The 25687-nt window shown below is 39.6% G+C and overlaps 1 pseudogene; it reads left to right on the top strand.

Moving 5' to 3' along the window:
- LOC132395873 (NADPH--cytochrome P450 reductase-like) overlaps positions 1 to 25687 on the top strand; it is a 116680-nt pseudogene that overhangs the window by 56739 nt on the left and 34254 nt on the right.

Here is a 25687-nt window from a genome sequence, read left to right on the forward strand (position 1 = left end):
ACTCCTTACAGCCAGCAGCGGGAATTAGTCTTGTCAGAACCTGAAAATAATTTTAAAATGTTTGATAAATGGAGAGACTGATGAAAATGATGCTGCTAGCTGAGAGGGTGTGCTGAAAGTTTGTTAATTGCGCATAGAAGAATGACAGAAAAGAAAAAAAAAATGTCTGAAATTGAGTTAATGGAAGTCGGAAATTGAGAACGCTCGATATACTTGAGTGTTAGGGCAGCATGTGGAGGAGCTGATGTCCTCTGGAAATGAAGTAACTTTAATGTTGCCATTAATGATAGTAGAGGCTTTTTCCACCTTCATATCAAATGTTAGTTTGCAGCTGCACTATCTTGAGCAAAGAGCAGTCACAATATTGAGACAACTTGCAAGATACTCTGTTCAAAAAAAATTTCAGAATTCCAGCATTTTGTTTATATTTAAAGTATTTAAAATAATCATTAGGTCAGACAGGAGAGAAACAGCACTTGAGCAATGAATTTTCATTGGAGTGCCTGTTCTATGAATAGGAACTGCATTATGCTTGCACAACATAGGACGGACTGCTGTCTTGTCTAACAATGTCATTTAGTGTCGGAAACAAGTCTAGGTACGCCACCAGCTGCTATATTGAAGTTAATCTCCTGGCACCCGAGATGAGGACTAAAGGGTATTTTGTTTTAGTTTGACGTTTCTTCAGTTAATTCATGATTTAAAGCTACCGGATAAAGCTTCAAAGCAATGTTAAATAAATTGCTCATTTCCCACAAGGTGTGTATTTTCATTTGACTTAAAAGACACCTGCAAAGTGCGTTGTTAAAGTTCTAATAGGACTTCAAGAGCTTTGTCTCTGTAAAACCACATCATGCAAAGTGGCACCAGGTTAAGACAGCATCCACTTACTTTTGTATTTGGTTCACCCTTTTATGCTGAAACAAATTGATTTTAAATTATAATTAAACTCTGGAATAAATAAGACTGCCTCCAATGAGGTCTAAGCTAATCTTTTCTTTGTCAGTTTCTTTGAAGATTCCTTTGTCTCCAAACAAGTCATACCAGGTTCATCTTTGCTTCTCTTTGAATGTGATTTGTGATTTCTGTTGGAAAGATGGTTGATTTTTTAAAAGTACTTATTAGTCGCCACTGTTGCTGGTCTTGTAGGGAATGAATACTTAGAGTGGTTGATGGGTGCCCTGTCATATTTTTTTTTGAAAATTACAAGTTCAGCCAGATTTGATACTGCCCCATGGAGATGCGTGTTGATTTTGTTCTCTTTTTGACTGCATGGATTTCCTTGGGTTGCTCTAGTTTCCTCCCACATCGCAAAGATGCACTATGATTTAATTGGCTGCTATAGTTTACTCCTTGGTGTCGGTTAGTAAAAGGAGTTGATAGGTATGTATGAGAAACTAAGTTGCAGGACTATTGGGGACACAAAATGGATCAACACACATAATATTGGATAAACTCAGCAGGTCACAAAGCATCTATAGAGAAAAAGAACAGTTGATGTTTTGGGCCAAGACACTTCTTCAGGAATAAAAAGAAGGAAGTAGACACTGGGATGAAATGGTGGGAGAAGCACAAGTTTGGCAGTGATAAATGAATCTAGGTGGGAGGGGGTAAATAAGTAGCCAAGGGAGGGAGTGGGAATGATACAAATAAGCTGAGAGATGAAGGATTGAAGTTGCAAAAGGCTGAAAAAGATGAAATCTGATAGGGGAGCACAGTGGACCTTGAATGGAATAAAAGGAAGATGAAAGACCAGAGAAGGTATGGGTTATGAGAGCGGTTGAGGGAAAGGGAAAAGGTAGTGGGGTCAGAAGGGAAAAGGAAAACGAATGGATGTGGGGGCGGAGGAGAGAGGAGAAGCACTGGGGAATGGTTGATAAAAGTTAGAGAAGTCAATGTGGATGCCATACTGGATGGAGTAAGGAGCGGGACTAGAAATAAGAGATTTGTAGATGAGATGGTCGAAGTTGAGGAGTTGTTTAACTATTACATTGGAAGTTAATTAAACTGTAGTGTAGCCATGAACAATTTTGAAAAATGTGATATAGATCCCAAGACCCCTATTCACTTTGTATTCTTTGCTTTCCATATAGAGTGTGAAATCTTTCTGTATATACTCTGATTCTCTTGGATTTGTTTCAGATTCTGCCAGTGTGAATTTTCCCTCAAGTAAGTGGGTGTTAGAAGGATTGATAGGTGGAGAAAGAGTAGATGATCATATAAATGTATAGGTTTCATGAAAATAGAGAAAAAGACTGATGGGAAAATCCTGAGGACCAGCATTCGTATGATGGGTCAAATAGGAGCCTCCTATGTCGCACAAAAAAACTGAAGTGTTAAAAAGGTGGGAGTTCTGGATTTCGTTAGAGGCAATCAAGGAGAATGCATTCTTGGGACAGTGGTCCTACTTCAGTTCAATTGAACATAATTAAAGGAAGAGGACAAAGATAAAGTGGGAGTAAAGGTTTTTCATTGCATTTATGCCAATTTTGCAAATTAAGTGATTTTAGCCACAGTGATCAGAAATGACTACTTGAGGATAAATTAATTTTACAACAATGGAAGGCATGAGATGATTCAAATGGTTCTGTTCATTATCAGAGAATGTATACAGTATACAGACTGCAATACATGTCTTCGCACACTTCCGCGAAAAACAGAAGAACCTAAAAGAATGAACAACAGAGAAACATTAGAACCCCAAAGCCCCCTCTCCCCCATCCATTATAGCAAAAGCGTCAGCACCCATCATCCACCAAGCAATAGCAAAGCATCCAAAGAGAGACCATGAACTGCAGTCAACAAAAACAGGTTCAAGTGAAAGGCGAGACTGACAGTTGCTGTTACGATATTAGTCTGCTGTGTCGCTTTTTATTCCGAGATTCTCTGATTTGAGAATCAGTAGCAAGCTCTCAGCTCCCACCATTTTTAGAGAGAGAGAGAGAGCGAGAGTGTGTGTGTGTGACTGCTCAACTGCAGAGATCTCTGTCCATACATTCATCATAGCAATATCCTGATGTTCCTTTTCCCACGATGCCTCAGTTGGAAACACCAGCCTGGAATCAGTTGTCCACGCCAGCCTGGAATTGGTCATTCACAGGGCCTCACCCAGAGGCACCATTTTCCAAGCCCCATCTGAAGAATGTCAGAAATTAGTTGGCCAATGAGTTCTAGGAATGGGAACTCATCGGCTGTTTTTTTAAAAAAAGAAAACCTTAGTTTGAGTGTATTTGCAGATCAGGACCTTGATAGAATCCTAACCACCTTGAAAAGGGGGGAAAAAAGAGACATTAAAGAGAGAAATTTAAACTGTTTCTGCAGATTCCGCTGGAAGATGCAGCCACTTGGTGCCATCTTAAGTCCACCCAGTTAGTTTGGGGTGAATGTTCTCACACAAAAAACAAGATTGTCAAAATTGTAGGATTGTCAAAAACAAGAGAAAATTGCAGATGCTGGAAATTCAAGCAACACACACAATCCCGGAGGAACTCAGCAGGCCAAGCATCTATGGAAAAGAGTACAGTCAACATTTCAAGCTGAGAAAGATCTTGGCTCGAAATGTCGACAGTACTCTTTTCCATAGTTGCCTGGCCTGCTGAGTTCCTCTAGCATTTTGTATGAGGATTGTGAAGCCTAGAGCCCCCTGGATTATTAGATACTTAGATGGGTAGTACGAAAACGAAATCTGTTAGACACCAGGAGCTGAATACAGCTATTAGTTGATTTACCAAAGAGAAGCTTTCCTGAAAATTGTTTAGTTGAGCAAAATTTCATAAAACTGAAAGACTTAGTACAGTGCATTGTAGGTATTTCATTACAATGTATTTCTCTCTTGGAGAATATTAGGATATTTGATGTAGCAGGAAATCCCTTCATAATTAGAAGGGACATTTCTCAAAGTGTTGAATTGGTTGAAGATAAAATATTATGAATTAAACGTGCTTAAATTTTTAAAAAATGCAGCAGAAAACCAAGATGACAATGCAAAGTGCATGGGTGAAATTGGAAAGGAAATTAAGAAATGAGATGGTTTTGAATATTATAAGCAAGTAATATTCAGAAAATTCAAAATCCTATTCCATGTACAGTGAAAGTCAAAGGATAACTAGTGGACTAGTAAGGTCTAATGTGGACTAAAGTGGTAGTTTCTGTGTATAGGCAGATGACATGGGTAAGGTTCTTGAATAATTTGCAACTCCACAAAAGTGTGTGATGGTGATGTTGATTTTGTGATTAAGCTGTATGGGTGAAATATTGGATGCAATATGCAATATAAGTGGAGATGAAAATTAATCACTACACCAGGAGGGACTATATTAGAGTATTTTTTTTAAAAAGAAAAGAAATTGTGGAGGCTCTGTTTGCAGTTTTACTAAAAATCACTGGCTGCATGAGTTAATGGTAGAAGGTGGGAGTGCTCCTTATCTTTAAAACAGAATGGGCAAACAATGTAATGAACTAATTTAGCTTCAATGACATTGTTATAATCCATTGTACGAAGCAATATAAACCTTGTACTGTGTTCTGCTCTGGTTATGATGTTACAGGAGTGCTTAATTGTGATAGAGACCATGCAAACATGAGAAGATGTTGGCAGGACTGGCAAACTATATCTCTGAAAAAAGGTCAGATAAGCTAGAGGTTTTTTTTGGATCAGAATCAGGTTTGTTATCATTGACTGTTATGTCATGAAGTTTGTTTTTTTTTCAAAATGCAATGCAGTACAAAGGCATAAATCAGAAAGTCAAAGTATGATTTAAGCGAGGTTAATAAATCTAAGGAACCCAGGCAATAAATATGGCTTGATTTCTCTTATTGCAGAGACCAAAAGCAAGCAGTCATAGGTTTGAAGCAATTGCAGGAAGGAGACAAATGTTTTCACCCAGAGTCTAAATACCCAGATGGAATACGAGGTGTTGTCCCTCCAACCTAAGTGTGGCCTCATCACAACAGTGGAAGAGGCTATTGATAGACATATCTGAATGGGAAGTGGCCACTGGGAGATCCTGCTTTTTCTAGCAGTGCTCAGCGAAGCAGTCTGCCCATCTACGTTGGGTCTTTTACCGATGTACATGAGGCCACACCGGGAGCTCCAGACATAGTACAACAACCCAGCAGACTCTCAGGTGAATGTTGCCTCACCTGGAAGGACTGTTTGGGGCCCTGAGTGCTAGTGCAGGAGGAATTGTAGCACTTGTTCTGCTTGCAAGGATAAATGCCAAGAGGGAGATCAGTGGGGAAGGACAAATGGATAAGGGAGTCACAGAAGGAACGATCCCTGCAGAAAGCAGAATGTGGCGGGGAGGGGGTGGAAGGAAGATGTGCTTGGTGGTGGGATCCTGTTGCATACAGTGGACTTTTACCCATTGTGTTCATTTCATGTTCCTGTAGCTACATTGGATTCAAGTACAGGACTGTGTGTGTGATGGCATTGCGTTAATGGGTTAGACACACAAGCAGATTGACAACAAGGTCAGAATGAGGAGAGGCATCTGATGTTTCCTTGTAGGTGCTAACCGGAACATGGAGCTGGAACTGATCCATTGAATGTCAGGTTTTACTTGACACATGGAAGGCCACTGGGAAATAGCTGTACACAGCTCTGCTTTTACTGCAGATTTAGTGCTAACATGATTTGTTAGTTATCTAGAGTAATTCCTGTTCATTAAGTAACTAATCAGTACTTTATTTATCTTTAACAGCAAAATGCAGGAACAGGGGAAGGCTAAAAGTTGTTGCTGTTCAGTGAGGTTATAGGTGATTCATACCTCCTTACAGTTTTTTACCTCCTGACATTCTCACTTAATTAAATTCTGTCCAGGCCTCATGAAGATTCCTCCAGCTTTCTCTGTGTGCTATTTTGATTTCCAGCATCTGTAGATTTTCTCTTGTTTGAAATTCTGTGCAATGTGGTTTGAAATGTTTAAGTTGCTAAGCTTTTCCCTTTGGAAGGAAGGGAGTTATTTCCTGTTCAGCATTTCACTCTTATTATTCTTTTGTCCGTGTTCTTGCTCTCTAACTGCTCCGGTTTATTCATTGTCCAGATAACTTTGTTTGCAGCTTATCCCCATGGTTACCCTGCTTTTACCCATCAGAGACAGCTTCCTCCCTGTTCTCCCTGCATTTTAACAAGCTGCTACTCTTAACCAACCTTTGGCGTGAAATGCTTAATGGTTCATTTTAATGTCAGAGATGGCATACAGTATACAACCTGAAATCCTTCCACACAGGAGGTAGCAAGGCATCATCCCTCCCCCTCCCCAGCTTGTTCCAGCAGAAAGCATCAGCCTCCACTACCCACCAAGCAATAGCAAGTCCCCAGAGACCATGATCTATAGACTCAAAAACTAGAATTAGAATTATTTTGCACATTACAGATGTAGTTCTTAGAATGTAATACTTGCTACCTTGGTAAAGATAATGTAGATGCCTATAAAATTGGACAACTACATGAAAGATGCGCTGGAAACCTGACATCTGCATATGGAATGAGAAGAGACCCTAACCCTAACTCAGTACTGAATAGTTGGGCTGAATGGCTTATTTCACCAAATCTGTGGCATTGGTAAGGTCATTCAGTCATGTTTTCATTATCTACCAAAAACACACTGTTTGGGTTAATTACACAGGACTTCAGAATTGTTTACAAATCACAACACTGTTAGCTTGTTCTCAGAATGATCTGGCTCACATTTGAGAGTTGCAAGTCTGATTTCTGACCATTTGCTGTTATAATATTGATGCTCCATTGCATTTAATTCACTGTTGCAAATACGCACAGTTGAGTAATAAATTTTCTTGTGAATGAGGGAAGTTTAAAGACACTTGCTGTATGAGTTTAATGGGACAACAGCAAATGAATCCCCAATATGTGATAGGGCAATAAATCACCTGGTGAGCCAGATGCCAAAAACTTGACATTTTTAAATATTAATTTAGTGCATTATTGATGTTTGAAGGTAACTAGCAAAAGAACTGGAATGAGATGCATTTTAATTTGGTAAGTTGATTTAAAAATAGCTGAAAGAATTGTGGAAAACTGAAAAAGGATGAAATAAGTGGGGATAATTGACAAAAGGCAAAGCAAGGGCAAGAGCAGGCATGTTTTAATTGGCTCTTTGCAAAAAAATAATTCAAGGAAACTTGGTGGGCTGAGCCACCATCTGTACTGTTACGATTTTGATTTGCGCAAAGCATGTTTTCCTTAAAGTATAGTTTGGAAGGATGGTGGTGATGTGAAATTTTTAGGATTTTGTACAGAATTGGTAGACATTTATTTTTCACTAGTGAATGATTGTGAAACAATGGTCTAGAACTTATATTTTGATATTCAGTAATTCAGAGAAGTAGGGAAGGTATTTCACAAGGACTAATGATTTACAAATAGGTTCACAGTTTTTTTGCCTTTTTGCCCTGAACCTCGTAGTTCTGCACTGAACATCACACTGTGCACCTGGGCCAGCCCTATACCAGCCCCCACAGTTTTGTAAAGTGGAACAGTGCAAATGGCGGACAAGGATTTTCACAGCTCCAAGCACAGCAATATGCAGTCCAGTGAAAATTTGTTTTTTAAGCATATAGCTGTGAGATCTTAAGTACTTGCAAGTGATCAGATTGGAGGGCAGAAGAGTTGTAACAAATTAACTCTGTATTGGGTCGCACTAAACAAGGTATAGGTTGGGTTGAGTTGACTAGAATTGCCCTTGATAGCAAATAGTTAATAAATGGGGTAATGAAGGTTGTTGATCAAATCATCTGATAGCGTATCTTAGGACAAGATAAAATAAATGTGTGACTTGGCATTTTCCTTTGGCAGTATTGGTAGTTTGGTAGTATGGGCGATAACAAAATGATTAGCTAGATCTTGTTAGTCTCTGTACAGGTACTATTCAAATTTGGCTGTCAAAGAAATCTTTCAACAGCTATTGAAGATCTTCTTCAGATCCTGTGTCTAAGGACTCAATTTATCTTTTCAGAGCACCAACAGTACGAGAAACCAGCTTCATTGAAAAAATGAAGAAAACAGTAAGTGCATTTTTCACCTTTGATATATATTGTGGGAGATTAATGCGGTCAGTCATTTATAGGGAGCAGACAGTATTGAACTAGTTTCCTCTCTACCAGTTTTGTAGTTGTTTTCTGATAGGTTTCTCTATATACCAAGTGGAACTAAATTACACTTCACGAGATTCCTGGGTTTTATGATGTTAACCTTTCTTTCTCTGTGCTGAGTCCACTTTATTTTGATCATCTTGGTAAACTATTTGCTGAGATTAATTGTAATTTACTTTTCACCATCTCAGATTTCCAAAACAGTTGTGGTTTAATCGTGTTGTGCTCTAGATTTATCTTCTCCACTCGTTTCTGTTCCATCAGCTCCTTAAGAACCTCTTTCAGACACTATGGCCATCTTAAAAACAACTTTAGTTTCTTGACATTAGGCAGCCTTGTGACATCATGCATTAGTCTTTTCTTTCTTCCTCTGCGGCATACATTCTTGTAAAGAAAAGGGAAGAGGTCCTGAAAGGAGAATATAGGGAGTTAGGAAGGGAGTTGAGAAGAAGGACCGCAAAGGTAATAATCTCGGGATTACTGCCTGTGCCACGCGACAGTGAGAGTAGGAATGGAATGAGGTGGAGGATAAATGCGTGGCTGAGGGATTGGAGCAAGGGGCAAGGATTCAAGTTTCTGGATCATTGGGACCTCTTTTGGGGCAGGTGTGACCTATACAAAAAGGACGGGTTGCACTTGAATCCTAGGGGGACCAATATCCTGGTGGGGAGATTTGCGAAGGCTACTGGGGAGACTTTAAACTAGAATGGTTGTGGGGGGGGGGGGTTGGGAATCAAATTGAAGAGACTAGGAGAGAAGAGGTTAGTTCACAAATAGAGAAAGCTTGTAGACAGTGTGTGAGGGAGGATAGGCAGGTGATAGAGAAGGGGGAGTGCTCAGACCGAAGATGTAGGGGAGAAAGAAGAAAAAGAAGATAGTAAAGTTGTTTGCACTGTTAGGGATAAACAGAGTAAGAGATGGAGAATTACTTAAATGCATTTAATTTACTGCTAGGAGCATTGTAAGAAAGATGGATGAGCTTAGAGCATGGATTGATACCTGGAAATATGATGTTGTAGCTATTAGTGAAACATGGTTGCAGGAGGGGTGTGATTGGCAACTAAATATTCCTGGATTTCGTTGCTTTAGGTGTGTTGGCGCATGGCCTAGTGGGCAAGGCATCAGAACGAGTAACCTGAAGGTCACTGGTTCGAGCCTCAGCTGAGGCTATTTGGGTGGAATTGAGGAATGGGAAAGGTGTAGTAATACTTTAGGGGTGTATTATAGACTACCTAATGGGGAGCGAGAATTGGAAGAGCAAATATGTAAGGAGATAGCAGATATTTGTAGTAGCACAAGGTTGTGATTATGGGAGATTTTAATTTTCCACACACAGATTGAGAAGCTGTGAAAGGGCTGGATGGTTTGGAGTTTGTAAAATGTGTGCAGGGTAGTTTTTTTGCAGCAATACATAGAGGTACCAACTAGAGAAGGGGCAGTGTTGGATCTCCTGTTAGGGAATGAGATAGGTCAGGTGACGAAGGCATATGTTGGGGAGCACTTTGGGTCCAGTGATCACAATGCCATTAGTTTCAATATAATTATGGAGAAGGATAGGTCTGGACCCAGGGTTGAGATTTTTGATTGGAGAAAGGCTAACTTTGAAGAGATGCGAAAGGATTTAGAAGTAGTGGATTGGGACTATTTGTTTTATGGGCAGGATGTAATAGAGAAATGGAGGTCATTTAAACATGACATTTTGCGGGTACAGAATCTTTAGGTTCCTGTTAGGTTGAAAGGAAAGGTTAAAAGTTTGAGAGAGCCATGGTTTTCAAGGGATTATTGGAAACTTGGTTGGGGAAAAAGAGAGATATCTACAATAAATATAGGCAGTATGGAGTAAATGAGCTGCTCCAGGAATATAAAGAATGTAAAAAGAACCTTAAGAAAGAAATTAGAAAAGCTGAGATATACCTCATGAATGGTTGAAAAGAGATAAATATCTGATGAATATACTGTTGGTGGCTGGTAAAAAGACTCTTACTAGGAAATGGTTATCACAGGAGAGTCTAACTTTAAATACATGGATGGAAATTACAATAGACATTTACAAAATGGAGAAGATAACAGCATCTGTTAATCATAAGCTGGAACAATTTGATTCATACTGTGAAAAATGGTTTGACTACATAATGCCTCATAGGCCTGATTTTATTTTCACAAATCAATGAATCTGTTGTAAAAAAACACTCCCTACTTGTACATAGTTCTTTGCTTTTGCTCTTTTTTTCTTTTCACTCTTTTCTATAAGTGTATACCTCAGATAAATACTTTGTGGAGATTTGTGATATATGATATATGTACAGTCTGATATATCTTATGGAAATGTTTGATGACGAATTTCAATAAAAAATAAATTACAAAAGAAAAAGAAAAGCTGAAAGAAGATATAGGGTAGCTTTGGTAAGTAAGGTGAAAATTAATCCAAAGGATTTCTACAGTTATATTAATAGCAAAAGATAGTGAGGGATAAAATTGGTCCCTTAGAGAATCAGAGTGGACAGGTATGTGTGGAGCCAAAAGAGATGGGGGATATTTTGAACAATTTCTTTTCTTCGGTATTCACTAAGAAGGATATTGAATTGTGTAAGGTAAGGGAAACAAGTAGGGAAGTTATGGAAACTATGACGATTAAGGAAAAGGAAGTATTGGCGCTTTTAAAGAATATAAAAGTGGATAAATCTCTGGGTCCTGACAGGATATTCCATAGAACCTTGAGAGAAGTTAGTGTAGAAATAGTAGGGACTCTGACAGAAATATTTCAAATGTCATTAGAAACGGGAATGGTGCCGAAGGATTGGCGTATTGCTCATGTGGTTGGTTCCATTGTTTAAAAAGGGTTCTAAGAGTGGTGGGTAAATTAATGGAAAGTATTCTTAGAGATGGTATATATAATTATCTGGATAGACAGGGTCTGATTAGGACCAGTCAACATGGATTTGTGCATGGAAAGTCATGTTTGACAAACCTCATTGAAATTTTTGAAGACATGAGGAAAGTTGACGAGAGTAAAGCAGTGGATGTTGTCTATATGGACTTCAGTAAGGCCTTTGACAAGTTTCCACATGGAAAGTTAGTTAGGAAGGTTCAATCGTTAGGTATTAATATTGAAGTAGTAAAATGGATTCAACAGCGGCTGGATGGGAGATGCCAGAGAATAGTGGTGGATATCTGTTTGTCAGGTTGGAGGCCGGTGACTAGTGGTGTGCCGCAGGGATCTGTACTGGGTCCAATGTTGTTTTATCATATACATTAATGATCTGGATGATGGGGTGGTAAATTGGATTAGTAAGTATGCAGATGATACTAAGGTAGGTGGTGTTGTGGATAATGAAGTTGGTTTTCAAAGCTTGCAGAAAGATTTGGGCCAGTTAGAAGAGTGGGCTGAACGATGGCAGAGGGGGTTTAATTCTGATAAGTGTGAGGTGCTACATTTTGGTAGGAATAATCAAAATAGGACAAACATGGTAAATGGTAGGGCATTGAGGAATGCAGTAGAACAGAGTGATCTAGGAATAATGGTGCTTAGTTCCCTGAAGGTGGAATCTCATGTGGATAGGGTGGTGAAAAAAGCTTTTGGTACGCTGGCCTTTATAAATCAGAGCATTGAGTATAGGAGTTGGGATGTAATGTTAAAATTGTACAAGGATTGGTGAGGCTAAATTTGGACTACTGTGTAGAGTTCTGGTCACTGAATTATAGGAAAGATGTCAACAAAATAGAGAGAGTACAGAGGAGATTTACTAGAATTTTATCTGGGTTTCAGCACCTAAGTTACAGAGAAAGGTTGAACAAGTTAGGTCTTTATTCTTTGGAGCGTAGAAGGTTGAGGGGGGGGCTTGATAGAGGTATTTAAAATCATGAGGGTGTATCCAGAGATACCAGCCACGTGACAGATGCACTGCCACCTGGCTGGTCGGAGGACACACCACACGCCAATCAACATTTGGTCCCTCCCAACTAATCAATGCACACCTAAATTATTGGTCACCTTAATTGGATTATCTTACCCAGCCCCATGCTATAAAAGGTGAGACATGTGCCTGGCTCGGTCTCTCTTACAGACCACCTCATTGAAGGTAAGTGCATTGATTTATGATTGGGAAGATCTATTGTTTGTCCTGGTAAGGGAGCCGTGGCTATCCAAGGTCAAGGGGGATAGCTGTTGTAGTGCTTTTCCCTTGTTCTTTGTATGTGTAACTGTACCCTGTTCCCACACCGCTTCCTGTGTATTGTAGTTGCTTGTGTTGACCTGACTTCCCCTTTAATAATTAATTCCTTATTATTAAGACTGTGTATGTCCAGGCCTCTACTGTTGAGACTCAAAGAACCAGTTATTTCCATCACAACAGAGGGGGATAGATAGAGTTGACGTGGATAGGCTTTTTCCATTGAGAGTAGGGGAGATTCAAACAAGAGGACATAAGCTGAGAGTTAAGGGGCAAAAGTTTAGGGGTAACACGAGCAGGAACTTCTTTACTCAGAGTGGTAGCTGTGTGGAACGAGCTTCCAGTAGAAGTGGTAGAGGCAGGTTCGATATTGTTATTTAAAAAAAAAATCGGATAGGTATATGGACCGGAAAGGAATGGAGGGTTATGGGCTGAGTGCAGGTTGGTGGGACTAGGTGAGAGTAAGTGTTCGGCACAGACTAGAAGGTCCGAGATGGCCTGTTTCCGTGCTGTAATGGTACTTGTCCTTGACCCTCATTGTTCCAAGGAGAACAGTCCTACATGTTCCATCCTCTTGTAAATTAAAAGCCTTTACCTCTGAAAACACTTGGATAATTTTTCCTCAGTAATTCTCCTGAAGTAAGTTCAGAATTGGCCATACTCAGTTGAGACAGGTTAGTAATGTACCTCATTCCATATTGGACCTCTGTGGCTGGTGTGTGTTTACATCATTTAAAATGTGTTGGAGTTATGTCATTCTGAAGCTTTAAGCTATATTCATTACTCCTTTCTGCCAATTTTGTAAGTTTATATTGCAGCTTTGTTTGGTCATCAAGGATATTATATACACTCCAAAGAATAAAGACCTAACTTGTTCAACCTTTCTCTGTAACTTAGGTGCTGAAACCCAGGTAACATTCTAGTAAATCTCCTCTGTTCACTCTCTATTTTGTTGACATCTTTCCTATAATTCCGTGACTAGAACTGCACACAATACTCCAAATTTGGCCTCACCAATGCCTTGTACAATTTTAACATTACATCCCAACTCCTATACTCATATATATAATTTTTTAATGAAAAGACTTAATATCTCAAATGAGTCCTGGCAAAGTCATTTGCTTCCCCGAGTGAAAAATATTATTATTACACCACTGAGCCAGTTCTGTAGGCAAGCTCTTGGCCCGAAACATTGACTGCTCGTTTCCACAGATGTTACCCAACCTGCTGAGTTCCTCCAGCGTGTTGTATGTGTTGCTTTGACCCCAGCATCTGTAGTGTACTTTGTGTTCTGTAGGTAAGCTGCCACTTTCTGATTAACTTCATGGACTTTGATCATTATAGTTACTACTTTGTTTAATTTTTTTCCCAGAAGTCCATATATAGTACACACCTCACACAGATTGATGAATTGTCTGTTACGTTACCAACAGTTCACTATTATAAAGCCAAGTGTAGTCTCCTTGAACATTCCGTGTGACTTTCCAATTTTGTTCATGATAGCTTTCATTCATTTCCCCACCACTGGTATTAATCTTGTGTTCATGTCCTTTATAATTTGAGTGGGACACTGTTTAAGCTGTCCTCCAAGCTTGCACAATAAACCTCAAATAATCAACTATTTAACTGTAGGGAAATTCTGAAGGTTTGGCATCTGGCTAATCAGGTGATAATCACTGTGCACTCTTCTCACTTGCTGGGTTCACTAGATCACTCATCTTTTTGTATTGTGCAGTATCTTAAAATAAAAGTAAATTAACTGTGTTGGGGTATTGGAATAAATCATGCAAAAGTCCAGAAAATCTGTAAGCTGGGCTCCACCAAGGTCCCAAGCATGTTGGATTAATGGAGTTTTAATTAATAGTCGAATCTCCATGAGAATTCAGCATTTTTTTTAAGCTCCTGTTCTTCTTGATTTCATCTAACTCGCAGCCTTGTGTTGAGATTTCAATATACTGACCAAACAAGTCTTAGCCAACTTTCCTCGTTGATGACTATAGCAAGCTGTGTAATAAAGATTAAAATATCAATTTTATTCTCAGTGTTACGACTGTGCCCCAACTCTGAGGGGCCGAAGGGTACAAAGTAGCCCCCTCCTTTTTGAGAATCGCAAGATCGCTATTAATTCAGGTCTGGGACCCAGGAAATGAGAGAGAGGCACACAGAATCCACAAGGGGTTTGGAATGTCCTGGCCCCTCAGCGATACAAAGCCACGGAAAACGGCCATTGTCTCTTGGAGACGGAATTGTGTATTGAGTACTGTACTATTTATTTGAAGCCCTTAGGGAATGACCAAAGTGGGCTGATTGAGGGATGGCATCATTCCAACCTGATTGAGATCTGAGACCCCTTGAGTAAGGATAAAAGAAGGTCTGGGGAACAACCCCTTTAGACACACCAGGAGAAACGCTAGAAATCCCGTGACAGCGTTTAATAGCGACAGCCGGTGGAGGGCCCACGTGTGTCCTTTCCCGTTGCCCGGGATTGAGGCCTTACCATGGAAGACGGCTTAGCTAAAGAAGAGATCACCACCGACGACATTTTGAAGGATCGACATCATAAAAAGGAAAACGGGCATGTTCTAAAAATCCATCTCTCTCTCCAACCAAAAGCTGCAGCCTGAATGAACTGAAGTGACTTTTATATTTCCATCGGACAATACATTATCCCCTAGACAACGATAGAGCTATTTCTTATTGATTATTATTATACCCGCGCTTTTAGATTTAGTATTGACGACGTATATTTGTATGTTTGCATTGATATTTTTGTGTATTTTTATCAATAAATACTGTTAAAAGTAGTACTATCAAACTTCAACAGACCTCTCTATCTTTGCTGGTAAGTGACCCAGTTACGGGGTGCGTAACATCGATATATTTTAATGCTGTCTGCAGTAATCTAGCTAAAACTTACAGTAGTGAATGACTTTCTTTTTCCTTTCACATCTGGCAGTATAACTGTAGTGCTTTATAGTGCCTTGTACAAATATTCAGCTGCAGCCACCCTTTGTTCACATAAATGAGTATTACAACCAGGGATTTTGGTCAATTTAACTGAGAGTTTTTATTTGTGAAGCCCAAAAAACAGGGAAAATTGTAAAGCATGAAAAACTAAAAATTCAAACACTGAAATGTCAGTTGTTCAAGAACATTAATTCCCCTTTGCTCAATACTTAGACGAACCACCTCTTGCATTATCATAGCCAATGATCTTTTTGGATTGGTTTGTATTTGTTGTGCAGAATGTGTTGAAGCAAGATTTAACATTTTACTGTCATTCATTCTTTGGGGTTTTCTTCTGTTTTTGTGGATGTCCGTGAAGAGCAAGAATTTCAGGTACACTGTATACATTCTCTGATATTAAATGGAGCCATTGAACCATTGAAGATTTGCCCATTCCTCCTTGTAAAATTGCTCAATCTGTCAGGTTAGTTGGGGAGTGGCAGTGGACAGCAGTCTTGAGATCTTAACAGATATGTTTGATCGGGTAAGCTCAGAACTGGGCTGCTCAAGGGCATGAATTTTCTTCATATGCTTCATATGATTGCTCTGGGAGTGCATCATTGCCCTGCTGAAAAACAAACTTCCTCACCAGTTTAAGCTTTCTGGTAGAGGCTAGCAAATTTTTATCCAAGATCTGTCTGCATTTAGCAGCATTCATCTTCCCATCAATCCTGTCAAGATTTCCAGTCTCTGCTGCTGAAAAGCATCCCCATAGAGTGATGCTACCTCCATCATACTTTACAGTAGGGGTGGTGTTACTTTGCTGAAGCATTAGATTTATGCCACACGCACTGCTTAGTGTTGAAGCCAAAAGGTTTTCCTTTAGTCTCATCTGACCACAATACCTTCTTCCACATCATTACACATCTTCTAAGTGACGCTTTGCAAAGTCTTTATGGGCAAGAATTTATTTTTTTTTTGAGCCAGGAACTGTTGCAACTCTTTGAGAGTGATTGTTGATGTCTATAATAACCTCTGTTACAAGTGCCTTTCTTCTCCGGTGACTAAGCTTAAAAGGTTGGCCTAAGCTAGGCAGTGTGATTCTGGTTTCATATTTTTTCCACTTTATCACAATGGACTGCACCGAGCTCTGTGGTGTGTTCAGTGCCTTTGAGATGGTCTTGTACCCTTCCCCAGATCTTCTCTATAATCATTTCCCTGACTTGAATGCTCATTTGTCTTCATTTTGGTTTAGTAAATTTTGAAAATTTACCATACTGTTGGACCTTTTCAGATTCACAATTAAGGTTTTTAATTTTTAGTAAATTGTTTTACAGGATTTGGAGTTTTTGTTTTGATTGAACATGATGTGCACCATTTTGTAGATTAGCTCAAAAAATCCTCCAATGTAATTTAAATTTAGAAAGAGACAGTAAAATGTGAAAATAGTTGTGGAGGGCTGAATACTTCTGTTAAGCCCCTTTATATGTACATGTGAAGACTATCCTAGAGGCTTCATATGTCAAATACTATATTCAGACCTCTTAAACATTTTTTTTCTTTTGCCTGTATTCTATTCTTCTTTCCAGGGAAAAAGCATAGTTGTATTTTATGGATCTCAAACAGGAACAGCAGAAGAGTTTGCCAACCGACTTGCTAAAGATGCTCAGCGTTATGGAATGCGGGGGATGGCCACTGATCCAGAGGAGTACGATATGGTTAGTACAAAGTTTTCTAGTCAACGATGGGAAACCCTAACTCTAAACTGAGGAAACCAAATTAAATTTGCCAACTAGTCAATCTTTTGGGACGGGAAGGACTTCCATATTTACAATATTGGACCCCCTTGCAAAGAGGCAGGCAGAAAGGAACAAAGTAGCAGCAAAAAAATGGATAGAAAACATTGCAAGATTTGCCTTGACAAAATCTTCATGAATATCCAAAGTAAAAATAATCAATGTTGAGCAGTTTTAAATTGAGCAAGTGCAAATACAGTGGATTCCAGTTAATTGGGAGACATTGGGACCAGTAATTTTTGTCCCAATGTCTCCCAATTAGTTGAACCCATATTGAAATAGTTTAAAAATGTATATAAAAAAAAAGATAAACTACCATTTAACTGAGTAACAAATTATGTATTTGATGAAATACAGAACAATTTAGAACACTATCAATACTACTGCAGTACTATAAAACTATTAGTTCCTAATAGTTATAACTGCTGCTGCGTTCTTTTGACTGTAAGTGAACACGATCAGCGCAGACACCTAGTGTAGAAAATAGACTGCCTTTGTACAATGTTATCAAGAATTGTATTCTCCAAGTCTTCATTTGCATTGTAACATTCAAGATGATTGTCAATATCTTCAAATTCTTTGAGTTCCTAACTTGAAGCAATTAGGTTGTTTCATTTTCACTCCCAGCCATTTCTGTGTGTGTTACTTGAATTTCCAGCATTTGCAGATTTCCTCGTGGAAGTTAATTCGGGCTATTTCTCAATTAGTTTTTGTTCTTTAGTTGTTGTCCCAAATAAGCAGCTGCCCCAATTAACTGGAATCCACTGTAATTAGTGTACAATGTCCTGTGTATGTTACTCAAAATGGCTTCTTTGGTTTGTTAAGAGTAGGCATGCTTCTTTGTCTGATCAGTGTTTCTCTCACAGTTGTTTAGCTTTAGACTTGCTGATATGGGGATTGTATTAATTTGTTAACCAATGGGGAATGTTATTTTGTCTGGTGAGGCTGGAAGCTTGGGGGTTTTCGCGGTTTTTTCAGGGGAGTCGGGAAGAAGTCGCTGAGGAAGGTGGACGTGTGCTGCACTGCTTGGTTGACCACCGGGGTGGTCCCAGGTGCGGGGACGTGGAGGTCGGAGGAAAGTGACAAGGGGTTGAATGGTTCGATGGTTGAGCTCCAACGATGTGCACTAAACTGACTGAACTTTGATAAGTTGGCGCCTTTTACTTTTTCTTTTCTTTCATATATATTGTATTGCATAGTACTCATAGTTTTAGTAAAATCTTTAAAGTGTATTTCATAACGGTATCTGGTGTGTGTTTGATACTGTGTGTGTGCGTGCAGCATAAACTTGATTCCCACAGCACCTGCGTGTACGGGAGGTGGGGTTGGTGTGTGGCTGGATCTCCTTTTCCCCTAGACATATACCAGCCTGTTGAGTGAGTGTTACATCAGAAATAGTTTACTCTGACTGCTATCAAAGAAAAAAACAATCAGGACTGCAATTATTTGAGAGTTTTAACATTTAAGCATTATTCCACCCAAAACATTACCCGATTAATTAGCTAGCAATTTAAAACGTAACCTGACAAGCTTTGAATCTGTCCTCAGGTTCTTAGGAATTGGATCCTCCTGTAGCAGCGTGAATATCTGTATTTTTTAAAATAAATTCATTGTCTCCATTCTTCATTTAGCTTTATTTCTTTGTGTAGCTTTGCATTTGAGTGTGTTATTGAGGATGGAACTTGGCATTTCCCTGTAGAGCATGTCACTGGGAAAATAATTACAATCATTTGTCCTTGTGCTCAGTGCCAGCTTCTGTTTTTCATGTATTACACAATTGTAGGGGACATGCTTAAAAAATCTTCTTGAAGCTGCTGAAAAAGATGTGTGGGAGAAAGTGATAGACTGAAGGAGGATATTGATAAACTGATGAGGTAGGCTGAAAACTGCCAAATGCAATTCAGTATGGAGAAGTACGATATTGTGTTTGTAGATATCAAACAATACAGAGAAATGTATCCTGTTGAAGGATTCTGAAAAATGTGGAGAAAAGAATCAGATGTTAAAGATAGCAGGCCACGGCAAAGAGGTAGTTACCAAGGATTGTTGCTTGTTTCCCTTTTTAGCCAAGACATTGAATAGAAAGATCATACCTGAACTGTGTAACAGTTATAATGGTGCAACAGGAAAGATATGGACAATGAGGTATAGAGAAAATTTCAAAGAATATTGCCAACTTGGAAAAAGTAACTTTTTTTTAGAGAACTTTGAAAATAACTCTTGAAAGAGGCTAAGAGGAAGTTTGATAGAAAGTAGAAAAAAAATCAAAACAGGTGCATGGTGACAGGTTGCTCCTTAGTAGAACAGCTGAGGACCAGAGGTCATAGGTATAACACAAAATTGAAAAGGATTGAATGGTGGACAAAAGTTTTGGGGGTAGTGTAGAAAGATGGGTTGGAATGTACTGACTGCAGATGTGGTGGAGACAGATATAAAGCAATTTCTGTGTGTGACCAAATAGAAGAAACAGGAATGGAAAGCCACAGCAGTGATTGTTGCATGTAGTCTTTATTCAGAATCTGCTTTTGAAATGAGTGGGCTTTGGTTATCACCCCCAGTGACACTACCAGCATACCCTGGAGAAAACAGCGATGTAGTTTACCAAGGCACAGGCTGATTGAGAATGGTCCATCATTACGAACCCTGAACTCCAATAACTACAGGTATAAAACTGGCATCTCCACATGAACAGTGTGAAGAGTATTGTGTTATGTTAATGCCTTGCAATACCTTGGCATGATCAATGGTAGATGTAGCTTTTCTGCAGGAGTATGAGTTGCCACATCTGCTTTTAGAGGTGGTTGCATTGCGACCTTGCACTCACTGTCAGGAAGATCAAGGAATTGATTGCGGATTTAAAGAAGGGGAAGTCAAGGGAACACCTCATAGGGTCAGAAGTGGAAAGGGTGAGTAGATTCAAGTTCCTGGGTGTCAACATCTCTGAAGATCTATCCTGGGCTCAACATATTGATGCAGTTTCATGACAATGGCTGTATTTCATTAGAATTTTGAAGAGACTTGGTAAGTCACCAGACTCTCAGAAACTTCTGCAGATGTACCATGGAGAGCAAGGTTGTATTTCAACACCACTCAAATAGCTAATCTATCTCACTCTTGTACGTCTTCTTGTCACCATTTGAAATTCTCCCAATGGTGATGTCATCAGCAAATTTATTGATGGCATTTGAGCTGTGCCTAGCAACATAGTTGTGGGTGTAGAGTAGAGCAGCTGGCTAAGTATGCATCCTTGAAGTATGCCAGTGTTCATTGTCAGCACAGAGGAGATGTCATTGGCGGGGGGGGAGGGGAGACACATGGAATTAACAATCAACACTGGCACTCCTCAGGGATGTGTGCTTAGCCCATTGCTCTACCCTCTATATACCTGTGACTGTGTGGCTAGGCATAGCTCAAATGCCGTCTATAAATTTATTGGGTGTGAATGTGAGAGGAACCCTAAGGGTTGAGGAATTGAGAAGCAGTGCTCTCTGCTTCTGAATCCTCCAAGGGTAGCTTCCAACTCAGGATCCCCACGGTGGAGTGGATTGAAGTGTGCTCTGTCTTCTTCCAAAAGGTTCATGGGGAAGCTCTATGATCCACAGCCTTAAGGAAGAGAGTGGCTTGGTAATATGCTCACAGAGAGACACACTTTGGTTTGATTGGGATCCCTCAACCTACCTATGTCGTAGGGACACTTTAGCATGTCTTGAGCTAGTGAGGCCTGGTGGTGCCCATCCCTCTCCAGGCCAGACTGCAGCAAATGTCCTCCAACTCGGTGGTTTACCCTGGTGTTGAACACGTAGCCGTTGTGGTCCTTCAAGGGGCTCATTCGTCCTGGCCGATGACTTTGTAGATGAGGTACTTTGCCCATTGGTGTCTTGGTTAACACCACGCCTGCCAGCTGAAGTGGTGTACTGGGGTGTGCAGTCATGAGAGATTTAGGAGATGGATGAGGACCAGTGATGCCCATCCACCATAAAAAGTGAGTGCAGCTGCCAGACATCAAAGGGAACTGTATGGTTAGAGGTGCCATCTAAGATTGGAGCAATAAATTAAACCCTACCTGCACTATGCTGTTTGATTGTAACCAGGGTTGAGAATTCCCCCTGCATCTTGATTAATATTTATTCCCTGAGTTATCATTTCTTAAGTTTGAGCATTGTCTCATGATAATTTATAGGGTTGCAATGAGCACAGATTGCCAGCTGCATTTCTGGCATTGCAGTGGTGCTGGTATTTCAGAAATATTTGGTTACAAACCTCCATCTTGAATGTGGCATAAATGGAACACAGGTCTATTTCTTTTCTCCTACAAATGTTTAGAGAGAACAAATTGTGTCATAGAGTTTAGAAAAATAACTAGATAAGCAACTATTGGCAATATTCACATGGCATAAAAGGAGAGATGAAATTTTAGGATTCTAGTGAATTCAGGATTATGGGAAGGAGATAGATTTGAATTGGGGAATAGTAGTAAGAAGTTGACCATCCTGGGAGTGCTGTGGAAAAAATAATCCATTACCAGAGCACACGTTTTGATTATGAATGTAAAATCGGAGATCTGAGTTATCTCCTCAATCTGCTTATTTTCCACTGGTTTGTCTCTTGTTTCCACCCACAATGAAATGTGCTTATAACCCTGAAGTAAAGGGTAATGGGGCTAGGTCTACATAGAGCTGTACTTCAGGTGTGTGGGCAGAGCAGACTAAATAGATAAAGAAGATCTGCTGTGATTGCCTGACAGCTTATATAATGTGGATTCCTGGACAGTTATGGCTGCATTATTGCTATGTGGCTGTATTGAAAAAACAGGAATTTGTAAGCAAACTGACAACATAACGATAATTATCAACAAATAGAATGTTCAATAATAATTTTGAGCCCTGAGAAGTCAGATTTACCAGGGTAGATAGGAAATTTTAAATAATTGGATAAATCGGGAATAAAAAGCTAGCATTGGCAGTAGTGTAGGCCTCCATTAGTCTCGATGGACCATGGATTTGCACCTTGGAAAGTTTCCAGGGTGCAAGCCTGGGCAAGGTTTTTGTTTTATGGAAGACCGGCAGTTGCCCAAGCTGCAAGTCTCCCCTCTCCATGCCACCAATGTTGTTCAAGGGAAGGCCAAAAGGGATTGGCAGTAGTGGCTAATCCATCTAGTATACTGACTTTCAGAGAAAAGGATTGTCTGGCCTATTTGTGATCCAAAGCATTCAGCAGTATGGTTTTTAACAGTCACCTGAAATGGCCAAGTTAGCCAGTAAAAGGGCAACCAGTAATAGGCCAGCCCTACTATGAATGATTTCTTTAAGAAATTGGGATTTGCTCATTCCAAACTCAGTAGTATATCCTCCTATACTTTTGTAGGTGCACTGACTAATTGGTGCACCATAGTGAAATGTAGGAATTAAAATATTTAGTGTTTTGAACTGGCATACATGTTACATTTTGTTATTTGTTTTTTTTTTCAGTTTTAACCACTAAGTGTCATGCTGATTTCAGCCTGACTTCCACAGTCTGAATTAAGAAGTCACAGAGCCATGCAGTGCAGTGACATGCCCTTTACACTATCATATCTGTGATGACCTTTATGTCCATCTACACTAATCCCATCAGTCTGCATTAGGACTGTATACTGTATGCCTTGCCTACTTGAATGCCTTTCTAAATGGCTCTCAAACATAGTGGTTACTTCTCGTTGCAGATATCAATCACTCAAGAAAATCTTTCCCCTCAAATCCTCATTCTCTTCTTAAGTAAACTCATTATTCCTCCTTAGAACACCTGGAGAATAAAGACACATATGGAAGGCTCCTTTTCATTGACTACAGCTCTGCCTTTAATACCATCATTCCAAATAAACTGATTCCTAAGCTCTGGAACCTGGGTCTTAGCACCCAGATTTGCAGCTGGATCTTCAACTTCCTTATAGACAGGACCCAGGCTGTAAAGATAGGGGACAAGCTCTCTTCTACAATCACTCTGAGCACCCGTGCCCCACAAGGCTGTGTACTCAGCCCCTTGCTGTATTCACTGTACACCCATGATTGTGTAGTCAAGTTTCCATCGAACTCAATAAGTAAGTTTGCTGATGACACCACAATTGTAGGCCATATCTTGGGAAATGATGAGTCTGAGTACAGAGAGGAAATTAGAACCTGGTGGCATGGTGCGAAGACAATAACCTATCCCTCAACGTCAGCAAGACGAAGGAATTGGTTGCTGACTTCAGAAGGAGTAGCGGACCGCACTCCTACATCGGTGGTGCGCAGGTGGAACAGGTCAAAAGCTTTAAGTTCCTTGGGGTGAATATCACAAATGATCTGACTTGGTCTAACCAAGCAGAGTCCACTGCCAAGAAGGCCCACCAGTGCCTTTACTTCCTGAGAAAGCTGAAGAAATTTGGCCTGTCCCGTCACAAATTTTTATAGGTGCACAGTAGAAAGCATTCTTCTAGGGTGCATCACAACCTGGTATGGAAGTTGTCCTGTCCCGGAAGAAGTGCTGAAGATCGTGAACACAGCCCAGCACATCACACAAACCAACCTTCCACCTTTGGACTCACTTTACACAGTACGCTGTCGGAGCAGTGCTGCCAGGATAATCAAGGACACTACCCACCCAGCCAACACACTTTTTGTCCCTCTTCCCTCTGGGAGAAGGTTCAGGAGCTTGAAGATTCGTACGGCCAGATTTGGGAACAGCTTCTTTCCAACTGTGATAAGACTGCTGAAGGGATCCTGACCCGCATCTGGGCCGTACCTTCCAAATATCTGGACCTGACTTGCACTACCTTACTTTCCCTTTTCTATTTTCTAATCATGATTTATAATTTAAACTTTTATTATATTTATTTTGATTTGTACTTCAGGGAGCACGAACCACAGAATCAAATATCGCTGTGATGATTGTATGCTCTAGTATCAGTTGTTTGGTGACAATAAAAGTAAAGTATTTAAATAAAGCCCACTTCAAACTATTCAATACGTAAAAGCTAAAGAGGGCAAGCCAGTAAGCAACAAAGTTGGGCTTTATTCAGATTGTGAGGACTTGAACCTATTGAAGGGGGATAAACCATGTTAACAGCTTTTTAAGTGTGGGTTCAAGTCCCTTTCCAGGACACTTGATTAATGCTTCACAGTCTAGTAGATTAGGCATATTATGTGTAGAGGTTCAATCACATCAGGATAAGAAGAAACTCATTGCAGTTCAAGGATTTTTTCAAAGCTGGAGTTCAAAAAAATATAGCAGCTAATAACAAATGAATATTTCTGAAGTTACGTCATTTGTAAGAAAATAGGCAATTTCCAAGTAGCAAAATCCACAAACTGCCTTTTAGATTGTGATTTAATGAATAAATATTTTCCTTTGTTATGATGTATTCAGGTAGTGGGGAAAATTCACAATATATTGTAAAAGGGAAGTTTAACTGCATTTTGCTCTTATTTAGTCCATTCGAAGGTAATTTGGTTATTTGGTAGTGGGGAAAATTCACAATATATTGTAAAAGGGAAGTTTAACTGCATTTTGCTCTTATTTAGTCCATTCGAAGGTAATTGGGTTATTTGGTGCTTGTGAGACATTGCCTCTTACCAATTATAGCAGGAGTTATACTTCACTATTAATCTAGTGGTTATAAAATAACATTATATAGTCCTGAATTTATTAAGGATGCACTTGCAATTGGTTGTATTCCACAGTTGATATTGGGATGAAATTTTCTATTCCTTTCAGTCTGAATTAAGTCGACTTACTGAACTAGAAAACTCCTTGGCAGTCTTCTGTTTGGCTACGTATGGAGAAGGAGATCCCACTGACAATGCACAAGACTTCTATGACTGGTTGCAGGAAACTGAGACAGATCTCTCTGGTGTAAAATATGCAGTACGTATTGTGGGGTAGGAAGTCATTTGGGATTTTATAAAGCTTTCTACCATGCCCTAATCAGATGATTTTAATGTATTTATGCATTTAAACAATATTGAATAAAAAGACATGAAATCTTAACCATATAACCATATAACAATCACAGCATGGAAACAGGCCATCTTGGCCCTCCTAGTCCGTGCCGAACCCTTAATCTCACCTAGTCCCACCTACCCGCACTCAGCCCATAACCCTCCACTTCTTTCCTGTCCATATACCTATCCAATTTTACCTTAAATGACACAACTGAACTGGCCTCTACTACTTCTACAGGAAGCTCATTCCACACAGCTATCACTCTGAGTAAAGAAATACCCCCTCGTGTTTCCCTTAAACTTCTGCCCCCTAACTCTCAAATCATGTCCTCTAGTCCTTAAGCCTATTTAATGGAAAAATTAATTGGTTCAATGAAATAACTTTGCCTGTGGGGGAGAAAAAGGAACATAGAAAGGTGGTCTGAGGCTCTGAAACTAGGTGCTGGGGGATTAGAAGACTACTAATGTTTCACTACTGTAAAAAAATAAATTTAATTTGTGGCCAGATTGTTCAATTTTAGTACTGGGCAAAGTATTGATAGTAACCATCATTTAAAGTAATTTATCAAGGAGAGTTGTCTTTTATGAGAAAGTTCTGTCTTACATTTAACCTTCTGAGTCAGTAACAATAATAGTTAAAGAAAATTTGATTTAGATTAAATTGAAATATTGAATTGGGGTTAATTGCCTTAGTCATATTTTGTGA

The sequence above is a fragment of the Hypanus sabinus genome, chromosome 6 (genome assembly GCF_030144855.1).
Source record: "Hypanus sabinus isolate sHypSab1 chromosome 6, sHypSab1.hap1, whole genome shotgun sequence".
NCBI classification, from domain to species: Eukaryota; Metazoa; Chordata; class Chondrichthyes; order Myliobatiformes; family Dasyatidae; genus Hypanus; species Hypanus sabinus.